The sequence below is a fragment of the Meles meles genome, chromosome 15 (genome assembly GCF_922984935.1).
Source record: "Meles meles chromosome 15, mMelMel3.1 paternal haplotype, whole genome shotgun sequence".
Lineage (NCBI taxonomy): Eukaryota > Metazoa > Chordata > Mammalia > Carnivora > Mustelidae > Meles > Meles meles.
In genome coordinates, this window is record NC_060080.1 from 55176257 (window position 1) to 55190468 (window position 14212).

Sequence of the window (14212 nt, forward strand, 5' to 3'; positions counted from 1 at the left end):
GCTAGTGTGAGTGGAAGAGGCAGAATGAAAATCCAGTGACTCCCACACACACACACCCTCCTCTGGGAGTCTGCAAACTCTTGGTCTCTGACAGCCCCAGAACCTGTTTCCCTCATACCGAGAAAGTCATTCTTAGAAAGGACATAGCCCATGAAGTAACAATGGTGTTAGTGGCACCTGCCCTCATTGCTTGAAGAAGAATTTTAAATGTCAAATTATTTTAGAAAAAATATTTTTTGAATGTTCCAAAATTTCAAAAGGCCCATTAAACATGGGCAAACACTGTGAATTTTTCAAAGTTCAAAGAGCTGGTTCTTTCTTTGCCTTTATCAGTGACTTTGATTAAAAAAATTCTAAAATACTTTTTTTCCCCCATTTCTTCAGCTCTAAACCCAGTCAGAATCTTGATTTTTCCCAGTTTATTCTTTAGGCTTTTCTTTTGTTGTGGAGTAGATGCGTGCATGCGCACCCACGTTCACACAGGCACACCAGGCACTTTTTCCCAAATCTAGATAATTACACCGTGAGATTTAATGAAAAGACCACACTGAGACATTTTAGAATTTTTTTAAAAGATTTTATTTATTTATTTGACAGAAATCACAAGTAGGCAGAGAGGCAGGCAGGGGGTGGGGGGAAGTGGGCTCCCTGCTGAGCAGAGAGCCTGATGCGGGGCTGGATCCCAAGACCCTGGGATTATGACCTCAGCTGAAGGCAGAGGCTTTAACCCACTGAGCCACCCAGGCGCCCCCATTTTAGAATTTTGATGGCTGCAGCCAAGTCACACGCAAAGTAATGGGTATGACGGGTGTAACTTTAAATCATCATCAGGTTTCCATTCAGGCTGGGATGTTCTTCCTGAAGCTAAATAGCTCTTGCTTGCCAGGGTGAAAGGGAATTGCTGAGCCAGGTTGCCTGGGAAGACAACCTAAGAACCACCCATTTAGCACTTGGGATTATGGGAATTTATCCTCACCCTGCAGATGTAATCCAACCCTGAATGACAAGTTCCTTCGAATACTGAACATAGACTTTTGTAACTTTTTATAGTGCTTAACCTTTCACTAGTGATTTTTTATGAGATCAAGCCTTAAAGTAAAGCTTGGATACATGCAAAGAGGCAGCATGAAGGAGGTGCCTGGGGTGTTGAAGCTGTTCTACAACCTGATAGTGGTGTAGTGGTGGTGGTTGTAAGAATCCACCCATGTGTTAAAACTCACAGAACTGGGCACACACGCAAACATCACATACACAGTTAATGTTACTATACGTTTACTTAAAAAAAAAAAAAATACATGAGGGGCGCCTGGGTGGCTCAGTGGGTTAAAGCCTCTGCCTTCGGCTCAGGTCATGATCCCAGGGTCCTGGGATCGAGCCCCGCATCGGGCTCTCTGCTCTGCGGACAGCCTGCTTCCTCCTCTCTCTCTCTGCCTGCCTCTCTGCCTGCTTGTGATCTCTGTCTGTCAAATAAATAAATAAAATCTTTAAAAAAAAATACATGAAGATGGGGTCAGGTGGCTCAGTCGTTAAGCATCTGCCTTCGGCTCAGGTCATGATCCCAGAGTCTTGGGATCGAGCCCCGCATCAAGCTCCCCGCTCAGCCGGAAGCCTGCTTCTCCCTCTCCCACTCTTCCTGCTTGTGTTCCCTCTCTCACTGTCTCTCTCTCTGTCAAATAAATAAATAAAATCTTAAAAAAAAATAAGCAAACATGATGATACTGATGCAAAGTGGCCCATGAGTCAAGAAATCAAGTTTTCAAGGTCAGTCCATCTTCCTAAAGCATCAGGGAATATAATTCCAGAGGGACACTCCACTGAATAGACTTCCCAAGGGGTAGATGCCAGTGGGTTGTCTCCTCTTTCCTTCAGGTATATAAATCCTTCTGGAAAACTGACAAGAATCAAGTGTTTCTCAGAAATCATCTGAGAAGAGTTTAATGATGGTCTGCTTTGAATATGTATGTATCTTACTTTGACCTTGTCGTGGTGTTTTCACCCAGTCTGGAGTCATGAAGCTGAAGCGTGGACATGCTAAGGGCCACCTGGGTGGCACACTCATTAAGCATCTGCCCCTTGGTCTCAGCTTAGGTTGTGAGCTCAGGGTCAGGAGACTGAGCCCGATTCTCTTTCCCTTTGCCCCTCCCCTTATGCTCTCTCTTTCTCTCTAAATTAAATAAATCAATCTTAAAAACAAAAAAAAGAGTGGACATGCTAAGAAGGCAATGGTTGAGAAGACAAAACCTACCAAATATGGAGTCATTTAAGTACCTACATCAGAAACTGGGTTGATTCAATTGGGTTAGTGTCATTGGATCTGAGGAAATCAAAATCTGTAGAGCTGAGAAGGGGAGCTCACCAAAAGGAAAGTCCCAGGAATGAGGAGTCAGAGCAAGACCAGGTAGATCCAGGTGGCTACGTTGGAGCCCATGGACCACTGGGAGAGCTGGTGTGCTGCCTCCAGTGGGCATCTGCTGCCATCGCTACAAAATCCTGGCAGTCCTGCATTGTCTAGAACCTGGGAATCTTTTTCAGTTCATCTATCTGGGGAGGGAAATTTCTGAGTCGACTTGAAGGCAGGGGTGGGAGCCACCTGCTGAAGATGCCAGTGAGCATTTGGAAGAGTGGGTGGAGGAAAATGAGAGAGAGCCACGGTAGGGGCTGGGAATTATCCCACTCTCTCCCTCTTGCCTGCATCTGGTGCCCCAGGAGCTGTTCTTGAGCAATGCCTCTAACGAGTTGGCGTGAACTTGTACTTGTTCCTCCCTCAGGGAATGAGGGAAGACAGGCTTAAATCTGCTAAAATGCTTGGAGAACATCCAAAGAGAAGCTTAATACAAATGCAATATATTAATCAAAGCAGCTTGGGTCTGGCTAAATAGTGACTATTCTAACAAAACAAACATATGGGACTTGACAACTGTTCTGAAAAAGAAACAGTCCATCCCTTGGACATAAAGCTTGATGCTTTTTTAGAGTCTCCCCTGAATTGACTGCGCTGTAGTTTTCTCAAACTTGGACTGCTATCTATTTATTCTGGGACTGCAAACACCTCAGAAGAACAATCACCACCTCAGGGGATCTCTTATGGGCATAAGCACATTCTTCAGGGTATGCCATCTCGAGGAACAAATGTTCTTTGCTTTTTCTTTTCTTTCTCAGATAATTTGTTTCACTATCCAAGGGAAGACTTCTTCTATAGGCCGTCAGAACCATCTGGGATGCTTGTTAAAACACAGATTCCTGGTTGCCTGGGTGGCTCAGTGGGTTAAAGCCTCTGCCTTCAGCTCAGGTCATGATTCCAGAGTCCTGGAATCAAGCCCCGCATCAGGCTCTCTGCTCAGCAGGGAGCCTGCTTCCTGCCTCTCTCTCTCTGCCTGTCTGTCTACTTGTGGCCTCTCTGCCTACTGGTGATCTGTCTGTCAAATAAATAAATAAAATCTTAAAAAACAAAAACAAAAACATGGATTCCTGAACCCCACCTTCTGCAGACCTGTCAATAAGGTAGACTCTCTTGAGGGTAAATCCCAAAGCATCTACATTTTAATAAGCACCTTAGATGATCTTTATCACAGTAAAGTTTAGAAACCACTAGGTCTATTCACTCTAGTTCTTCTCTTTAATGTTCGTTTACTCATGAACAAGCCTTTATGTTACCAGCTCCTCCGCGGGATGGGAAATGGGGCAGGCACTACAATAAATATGCAGAGCGCTCATTGCCAGGTAATTGCAGTAAAATGTGAATGCTATCCTGAAGGGGCTATGAAACACGTGAAGGGATAGGGGAGGAGCTGCAGGAGTTGAAGGCCATGTCTTAAGTGGTATTTGAGATGCATCTTGACAAATTAGTAGAATCTAATCAGGAAGACACAAGAAAAAGCACATTTCACGCACTGAGAAAGAATCGCAGGGCATTCGCCTATGAAGGCAGGTGATCCGCTCTGGAAGAAGGGATTCTGTGCAGCCAGCATATAGGGAGCAGTGGAAGAGAAAAGAGACACCGGTTGGGGCCAGGGTATGAGGAATCTTGCATACAGGCAAATGGTTGAGGCTTTGCTCTGCAGAAAATTTTTGTAGAGCTGCAGGAATTTTTGTAAGTGCAAATGACAGGATGACATGTGTGTTACAGAATGATTGCCCTGTGGCAGTTTGGAGGCAGGGAGAAGAATACAGAAGGAAGCTTCTGCAGTGGTGGGGAGTGAGGAAGGTACACTGGGACAATGTCCTATGCAGACTGGGAGTTTTCTGAGATGGTGTTAGTGGACCATGAGAACACAGGGGAGGAGGCTGCATGGAGGCAGCCTGCCCATTGCCAGTTTAGACCACAGCATGGAGAGGCAGAGGGACTATTGCTCAGGAATAGGAATAGGAGGTAGGGCAAATGATAATGGCTAGTCTTGAGTCAAGAAGCATTTAAATGGGAAAACCTTTTTTTTTAAAGATTTTATTTATTTGACAGAGAGAGAGCAGGAGCTGGAAGGGGAGGGGCAGAGAGAGAGGGAGAAGCAGGCTCCCCGCTGAGCAGGGAGTCCAATGCAGGGCTCAATCCCAGGACCCTGAAATCAGGACTTGAGCCCAAGGCAGCCAGTTAACCAACTCAGCCACCCAGGGGCCCAAGAAAAGGCATTTTTAATGACCATTTAACTCCTTTAGCTCGTAAGTTGAAAGCCCCCTGACAGTTGAGCTTGTGAGCAAATTATAGTGCCTGGACCCACTTGTGATTGCTTCTGCTGTGCTAGGGACTAGGTATACTTGTTAAGTGAAAACAAGTCACCCCATAACATGTAGTATGATTCCGTTTATATATTTTTAAAAAGATTTTATTTATTTATTTGAGAGTTCCTATGGGACTCAATCCTAGGACCCTGAGATCATGACCTAAGCAGAAGGCAGACACAACCAACTAAGTCACCCAGGTGCCTCTCCCTTTATATTTTTTTAAAACACTAAGTGCAGGGACTTGTGGAGCATAAGGAATAACACGGAGGACATTAGGAGAAGGAAAAGAAAAGTGAACGGGGGGGAATCAGAGGGGGAGACAAAGCATGAGAGACTGTGGACTCTGAGAAACAAACTGAGAGTTTTGGAGGGGAGGGGAGTGGGAGGTTGGGTGAGCCTGGTGGTGGGTATTAAGGAGGGCACGTATTGCATGGAGCACTGAGTGTGGTGCATAAACAATGAATCTTGGAACACTGAAAAAATAAAATTAAATTTGAAAAAAAACAATCGCAGGGAGTAAGACAGAGTCAGGGAGACAGACGCAAAGAAGGAGAAAGAGGGATTTGAGGACGTGCTCAGCAGATTACTATTAATAAGGAAGACAAGTGGGACTGGGAGAGGGAATGGAGGGAACCTTGACAATTTTCTCTGAATTCTTGTGCATTTTCGAGTTGTTTTCAACCATGAGTATTATAGATGTATGCTTTTGTGGCTTTTCAAAGCCATTTGTTCGAAGATCCAAGATGCTTACACATCTCCTGGCTGCCACTAGGTGGTACTAGCGGTAGGACAGATTGGACAGCCTTTAAGCTTCCGGGGCTTACCCAAGACGCCTGCACGTGGGTCTAACTTCTCAACACTAAAGAGTATGACAAATTACTTCACCCATTATTATTATTATGAGCATATATTCTCAGAGCTTAAGGGCTCAAGGGTCCCCAACTTCCCTTTTATTCCCCCTTTGGATATGAGGTAAAAGATGTTTTTATTTCCTTTGTATCCAAATATTTTCAAGTAAAAAAAGTCCTTTCTGCATCAGTGTAAGTTATACACAGTTTGGTTCACATATATTCAGATTTATCTCAAGATCTCGGCTCTAACGATAATATTCCCAATCCAAATTTTCATCAGATGCATAACAATAATTTAACCCTATCCTGCGATGTTACCCTTGCCCCGAGGTTTCCTAATTCCAAGAATTAGGCCTTTCTTTTCATCTACTTACACTTAACTCTTCTGGCTTAATTCTTACATCTTCCACCTCCTCAACTGATGTGGGCAGGAGACAGAAATGTTACCACTTATTCTCCTTCTGTGTCCCATTAGAATGCAGTGATTTTAGTTTGGGGAGGGGAGCTGTTCCCCTTTTAAGCAGGGCACACCTCCTCTGATATCATGGAGTGCTCTGAATCTGCTGTCCTTGGTTCTAAAACGGTATTTCATCCCCAAAACAAGTGCCGGGGACTTCCAGTCCTGGAGTTATCACAGCTTAGCAGGATGCAGAGGGAACACTCATGTGCTGTCTTCAGAACACCGGTGAGACCAAGCTGGCACACACACAGCGACTCAGTCCCAAAGGCTGCAGAGCCAAGAGGTGTCTGCAGCAGCTCTCGCTGGGCTAAGACAGCACACTCCTGGCTGGAATCCTCACTAGACCTGCGGTGATTCTTCGATCTTCTCACCCCCAACCCCTGCCGGACCCCTCCAGCAGGGACAGTACACTGAGTCAGCCTTTGGATCAAACCCAAGAAGAAAGTGACCAAAGATATATACAGTTGTACTTGACACTCCCTGCGTGGCTGTTTGAGTCACTGATAAATATTAGAGAGGAGAGTTGGGAACATTCCATATCAACAGCACTAGATATCAGATAGATATTAGCCACTAGCCAGTATTAATAATACTAAAGACTACTGTTTATTTGAGCTCTTGCTATTTACCAAGCTCTGTGCTAATTCCTTCATGTACTTTATCTTGATTTCCTCAACCATGCTGTAAAGTAGCATTATTGCTCCCATTTTACAGATATGAAAACTGAGAGTTGGGAAGGTTCAAGTGGCAGGCTCAGATTTATCTATCTTCAAAGCTTGTCCTCTTAATCCCTATCCCTTTCTGAAGATATTTAAGGGCGCTGATTTTTCAGCAATCTGTTTACAGCCCCATAGATTACTGAGGATCTCAGCTCTCCCCCTTCCTACTACTCCTGAGTTTACTATCTTTCGCAAAGGGGAGAGAAAATTTCAAAGCAAGAAAGTAAATGTAAACTTGTCCATGTGATTTGTACTAACATCTTGCCTCATACCTTTTAAAGACAAGAACTATGTTTTGGGGGCACCTGGGTGACTCAGTTGCTTAAGCACCTGCCTTTGGCTCAGTTTATAATCCCAGGGTCGTGGGATCGAGCCCCACATCAGGCTCCCTGCTCAGCAGGGGAGTCTGCTTCTCCCTCTCCCTCTACCCCTGCTCATGTTCTCTCTCTTGCTCACTTTCTCAAATAAGTAAATAAAATCTTAAAAAAAAAAAAAAAAGAACTGTTTTTCATTTGCTTTTTGTCTCCCCTCAGCACTTCCTATGATGGCAGCACAATGGTTTCTCAATACTCTGACACTTCCGTGACTGGCTGGCTGGTCTCTGGTTCACATTCTGGGTCAAGAAGGTTAATAATGGGATATAACTCAAGGTTTGTGATTTTCTACGGGCCAAGATAATTTTTTACCGTATTTCCCTTTGCCATGAATCCTTAAGAATTAAATGAAAATCGGTTTCCAAATTGAAATATTTCATCTAGTGTTTTTAGGTGGGTCTAATTGTATTACTTTAAGGAAAAAAAACCAACGGATCAAGCATGGTATGGTTATTTGAAAGTAGTAAACAAGAATAAAGCAACCACAACCTTCTCTTTCCTAGGAACTTGGAGCTAGAACTTGTTTTCATGGTATAATTAGGTAGGGACTTCTGTGACTTAATTTAAAAGCCTGAATTATAATCACCTTTATTTTTTTTTTTTTCAAAACAGTTTTCTTCTCTGCTACCCCTGGATGAACCTGGCTGTGCCTCTCCAAATTCAATGATGTCAGGTCAGTAGGGAGCAAATTCAAGACTGTGCAATGCCTATCAGCTATTACCTGGGGAGATCTCTTCATCCCTAAGGTGTAAGTTCAGTTCTAAAGGGCATGTTTTCTTTTCAACATATGTGGTTATCCCTTATGAACAATAATGCATGTTAAGTGTGAACATGAAGAAGGCTCTAAGAACCCCTAAGATTTTCCCAAGCCTGCATTTCACGAGGCCAGACTAAACCCGGTTTTGCTCTTTGGCTCCATCCTCCTCTGTGTTCAGACAAATGGTGATAGCTGACTAAGAGACTCCACGCGATGAAATGTCGACACAGGTGGCTTCTGCCTGCGTCATCTCAAGGATGTGGGCTTTGAAAATGGCTTCTCTGTATAATTCTTGGCCATTGTGACAGTGCAAGGGAGGCGAGGGGGGCATTTCTGAACTGGGTTTGTTTTTGTTTTGTTTTTTTCTGCCCAGATGTCCTACAACTTGTGCCAGCGAATGAGATATACTCGGTGCTATGTTGATGTCCTATTTTGAAGTGCTTACTTCCCAGTCTACCTTTGGCTGATTTTATCAGTATTGGATATTCTGACATCATGAACTGAAAAACAGGCACCGAAAAAAAAAAAACCCTAAAATATGAATAACAAACTTTTCGATATGAGACAGACAGTTCTAGAGGGCCGGCTCCACTTGTCCGAGAGGTGTATAGCAACATTAAATAAGCCAAAATAAGAGGCGGCCTTGTTTGTGTAGTACTTAATAGGCCCCAGAGGGAAAAGAGCTCAATGAAACTATCTTGCCTAATTTTTTTTTTTTCTCCTTAGGTTCTTTGCTCTCTATTTCACAGACCTGATGATTTAGAAAGATCTCTAATATGCACTCGTTGTAAGAACAACAGTCTGCTAGGGTTCTTAAAAGTATATTAACGGCTTTCATCTTGTTGGATATGAAACTATCAATAGCATTAGTTGGATCAGCGTGACTTAAACTCAGTAATTTCTGCCAGTGAGGGCCTGATATTTCCAAATTCTTCACCAGAAAAAGAGTGGGAAATAATATAATTAATGGTAAGATGAAGACACTTTTCTTCTGAAATTATTTTATAAGGATGTAAACAACTCATTCTCTTCTTTGCCAGTATTAACTGACAAAAGACAAAAAGTCAACTTGTGGTTATCTTTTCATGACTGTTGGCCTCAATTCCTGGCTCAGGACAGAATACAAAGCAGTGAAATTGGTTTTGTCTTGTATGAGAAACTAAAATTAAAATCTCAGGAGTTACTTATTTTAACCCAGAAACAGGAAAGGAAGCAGTCTATCAGAAAAAGTCATAGAGACAGTTTCTCAAATGTGTGGACCTTTTTAACTTAGTTCCAATCTTTGAAAAAAAAAGGAAAATGAAACAGAAGTGGGGTTTTCTTTGGGTTTTTAAAAAGGTTGTTTTTGTTTTTTTTTTTATGTCTTTCTCTTATTGCAACCGGACACTTCTACTGGCATGTCGTAGTCTTCTCTGGGGAATGACTAACTAAATTACTATATCCATAAATATTCTAGTGGAAAACATTTGCAAGGCCCATTTTCATCGGTACACTGTAGTACCGCGAAGTTGAGACCAACCCCATAAGACTAAATTCAATTCTATTTTTCTACCTTAGAGTCAACAATTTCAAGGTGTTATTTTAAACATCACAGCTCCAAAAGTATGACAGAAAAGAGTTATATGGATGCAATATAAACCCATCTTTCAGTTTATTATGGAAAAAAAAAAAGCAACCTACTCAGGGATGGTGAATTCCATTTTTCATACTACCCAATTCTTAAAGTCCAGCAGCCTCCAGCATGTATTCTTGGCTAGGTAAGTGATTTTTTAGAAAACAAAATTTGGACAAATGTATGTTATGCTGGCTCTTGACACATTCAATCGCTTTCTGGCTTTGTTTTTTTTTAATCATAAATCACACTCCTAGTGTCAAATTTTTAGCTTTCGAAGAACTAGCACTAGGTGCTTACTTGCCAAAGCTAAATAAGTTGAAGTCATCACAACTAACTCTGGCTCATTCCTGGGATACTTCTAACCACACATTACTTGGTGAAAGGAGCAAATGTGCTATATTAACTGAATGCTTGAGTGAGTGAAGTTGTTTACACATTGTGTTACCCATTAGACAAATTCTATACTAGTTACTGGTCAATTTATAATTTGAAGGGGAAATTGCATTTCAGCCAATAAGTCTTTATTGAGTGTCTTCTATACATCAAAGGATTGGAACAGAGAAAGAGATCACAAAATAATCTCTAGATTATCTTAGGAGTTACAATTGTTGAAAAAAAAAATGTGAACATAAAACCACAATAAACAAGTAAATAACTTATCTGCTAAAGAGGAAAATCTTTTGGGCGCCTGGGTGGCTCAGTGGGTTAAGCCGCTGCCTTCGGCTCAGGTCATGATCTCAGGGTCCTGGGATCGAGTCCCGCATCGGGCTTTCTGCTCAGCGGCAAGCCTGCTTCCCTCTCTCTCTCTCTGCCTGCCTCTCTGTCTACTTGTGATCTCTCTCTCTGTCAAATAAATTTAAAAAAAAAAAAAAAGAGGAAAATCTTTTATTTTTTCTTTTTGCTTTTGGTCTTCATTGTTACTAAATAATTCTATTTTTAAACCACTTACAAAAAAAAAAAACCACTTACAGTCACAAATTTTTTAAAGATCTTATTTATTTATTTGACAGAGAGAGACACAGTGAGAGAGGGAACACAAGCAGGGGGAGTGGGAGAGGAAGAAGCAGGCTTCCCGCCAAGTAGGGAGTCTGAGGTGGGGCTCAATCCCAGGACCCTGGCATCACAACCTAAGCCAAAGGCAGATGCTGAATGACTGAGCCACCCAGGTGCCCCTACAATAACAATTTGAAGCTTACTAGGTAAGTTTAGATCTGAAAAATTGAAGTATTAGCATTATCAACAAATAATTTGTGATGACAGTGCCTGGAAACAAAGAGCTAACATTTTTGAAGGTTTCAGTAGGACACACAACCACCCCCCTCCACCTCACCACTATATCAATCTAAAAAGAAATAGGTATATTTTAATATGTGAGGAACAAGTCTCTTCTTTTTTTTTTTTAATATTTTATTTATTTATTTGACACAGAGAGAGAGAGATCATAAGTAGGCAGAGAGGCAGGTAGAGAGAGAGGAGGAAGTAGGCTCCCTGCTGAGCAGAGAGCCCCATGTGGGGCTCTATCCCAGGACCCTGAGATCATGACCTGAGCCGAAGGCAGAGGTTTAACCCACTGAGCCACCCAGGCGCCCCCCCCTTTTTTTTTCTTTTAAAGATTTTTTTGTTTAAGTAATCTCTACACCCAACATGGGGCTCGAACTCACAAACCCGAAATTAAGAGTTACATGTTCCACTAGCTGAGCCAGCCAGGTGCCCTGGAATGAGTCTCTTCTTACCTTGTAAACACACGGGGCTCCAATTCCAACCTCTTTGGTTCTCTTTTTTGGCTTGGCAACTTCTTCCACACATGCCGGGGTAAATTGCTTTGTCTCATGGACACTTCATCTTCCTGCCTGGTAAAAGGATAATAACACTTTTACTGCAGAGGTGTTAGTAAGAATTAATTAATATTTATAATGTGCTACATTAGGGTCCTCAAGTGATTCATAACTTAGAATTTATGAGCACTTGATCGTTGTTTAAAGTATTTAAAACAGTTCTTGGTTTTTCAGTTCAGGCAAAAAAAAAAAAAGGAACAAATCTTTATACTTCAAACAGTAGGATTAAGCATAGGAACATTTCGGCTTTCCTAGGAGCAATCATTTTCCTGATTTGAAACTATTGCTTTAGGCTATGAAAAGAGTAGCTTTCATTTAGAGCTGATAAAAACCAAAGGAAGGAGGTTTCACAAAAGCCATTGTAATAGCTTATCCTACCATCTTTGGTTGTGTTTTCAACCATTCACTCTTCAAGGGGACTTGGTACATCTATTTTACAATTATATAATTTTATCACTTAAAAGAAACCCAAGAAGTCATTTGGTTGACGTCCTCTACCTGCAGTAATAGTATTGAGCACCTATTCTGTAAAGCAACACTCTCATTTTATAGATAAGGAAAGGATAGCTTGGTGAGCCTAATCAACAGAGCAGGGGTTTAAACCCACATCATTGGAGGACACAGCCCATTCTCTTTCCACTACCTCCAACAACCTCTAAGAAATACCGAAAGCTGCCCTACCCTGTACAAACAGGCATTTCTTCTTTCTGTCTCCATCCTTTCTCTGAACTTAAAAATTAAACTAAGATATTCTTTTTTATTTATTTTTATTTTTTATTTTTTTTAAAGATTTTATTTATTTATTTGACAGAGAGAGAGATCACAAGTAGGCAGAGAGGCAGGCAAAGAGAGGAGGCAGAGAGAGGAGGAAGCAGGCCCCCTGCGGAGCAGAGAGCCCGATGCGGGGCTCGATCCCAAGACCCTGAGATCATGACCTGAGCCGAAGGCAGCGGCTTAATCCACTGAGCCACCCAGGCACCCAGATATTCTTTTTTAAAAAGACTTTATTTATTTATTTTTATTTGACAGAGAGAGACGCAACAAGAAAGGGAACACAAGCAGGGGGAGTGGGAGAGGGAGAAGCAGGCTTCCTGCTGAGCAGGGAGCCTGATATGGGGATCGATCCTAGGACCCTTTGATCATGACCTGAGCCTAAGGTAGATGCTTAAAGGATTGAGCCACCCATGTGCCCCAAACTAATGAAAGTTCAGCCCCAACCCCAGAAAGCCCAAATCATGAGTTATTTTTGAAGTTGTTTTTGAAGGAAGGTAGTTTATAATTACTTTAAAAAACCACTTTTACAAATTTTTACAGATTTTTAAAATTTTATTTATTTATTTGAGAGAGAGAGAGAACATGAGCAAAGAGGAAAGGCAGACAGAGAAGTGGGAAGCAGACTCCCCACTGAGCGGGCCTTGATCCCAGACTCTGGGAGAATGACCTGAGCTGAAGGCAGCTACCCAGCTGACTGAGCCACCCAGGCACCCCCACTTTTATAAATGCATATTTATAAGAAGAAACAATAGCTATATATATCCTTTCTTGAAAATTGACTTGGTTCACTCCGTTTCAGTAATTTTTTTATCAATTAAAATGCATATTTTCAGAGCCTCTTAAAACTTTGTATTGAAGTAAAATATACATACAGAAATGACGTATACTGCCTAAATAAATGTCTAAAACCCACTTCATCTCCATCGTAAGACGTGATGCCATTTCGCATCTCAGAGAAATGTGTACAAGTAATAATGAGCTCTAGTAATGTATAAATTACCTCATATACTTCGGAGTGCTCGGAAAGGTTAATTTCATTATTTAAATTAAGGTCTTATTGATGGGGTGCCTGGGTGACTCAGTGGGTTAAAGCCTCTGCCTTCAGCTCAGGTCATGATCCCAGGGTTCTGGGATCCAGCCCTGCGTCGGGCTTTCTGCTTGGCGGGGAGCCTGCTTCTGCCTCTCTCTCTGCCTGCCTCTCTGTGTACTTGTGATCTCTGTCTGTCAAATAAATAAATAAAATCTTTTTTAAAAAATTAATTAATTAATTAATTAAATTCTTATTGATAAAGTTTATTATAATTGTGGTTATCATTTTAAATGATAATGATCTATTTTCTTATGCCTTTGGATAGCAGGCAAAACAAGGTAAAGATAATTTTATTTTATTTATTTACTTTTTAAAAGATTTTATTTACTTATTTAGAGAGAGAAGAAAGATCATGAGTGGGGGGAAGGGCAGAGGGAGAGGGAGAAAGAATCCCAAGCAGACTCTGTGAAGCACAGAGCCCGACCCAGGGCTCGATCCCACAACCCTGACATCACTACCTGAGCTGAATCGGATACTTAGCCAACTGAGCCGCCCAGGTGCCCCAAGGTAAAGGTAATTTTAAAAATTGTAGGCACCTCTTCACAGTACCACTATCTGATAACAGTGATTAATAACCCATACAAGGGTGAGTAGGTACAAAATTTTGTTCATACAATTTACCTCCATACAAGTTGCATAAATCATTTTTGTTGCTTAGTGGAATGATACGTCCTTAAGGTCCAGAAATATCTAAAAACTTGAAAAGCAATTGAGGGAAGTCGGTCTTAAGTTGACACTCATCTTTGTCCTTTCTTTTAGACTCATATTCCTCTGTTCAGCATTCACTGACCTGTAAATAGACGGAGAGACCTTTTCAAACTTACATCGTTGTTCTAAGCTGGTAAATATCAAACCCCCAACTACCGAGGCTCCGTGATGCTCCTGGGCTAAGAATACACATTTATGGGAATATCCTCAATGAGCATAGGGCTTCTGTTGTACTTGGTCGCCCTCTTCTCATCTCTAGACAGTGAGTCAGTCCAGCCCTACTTCTAACTTAGATAGAATATAGGCCACCAAA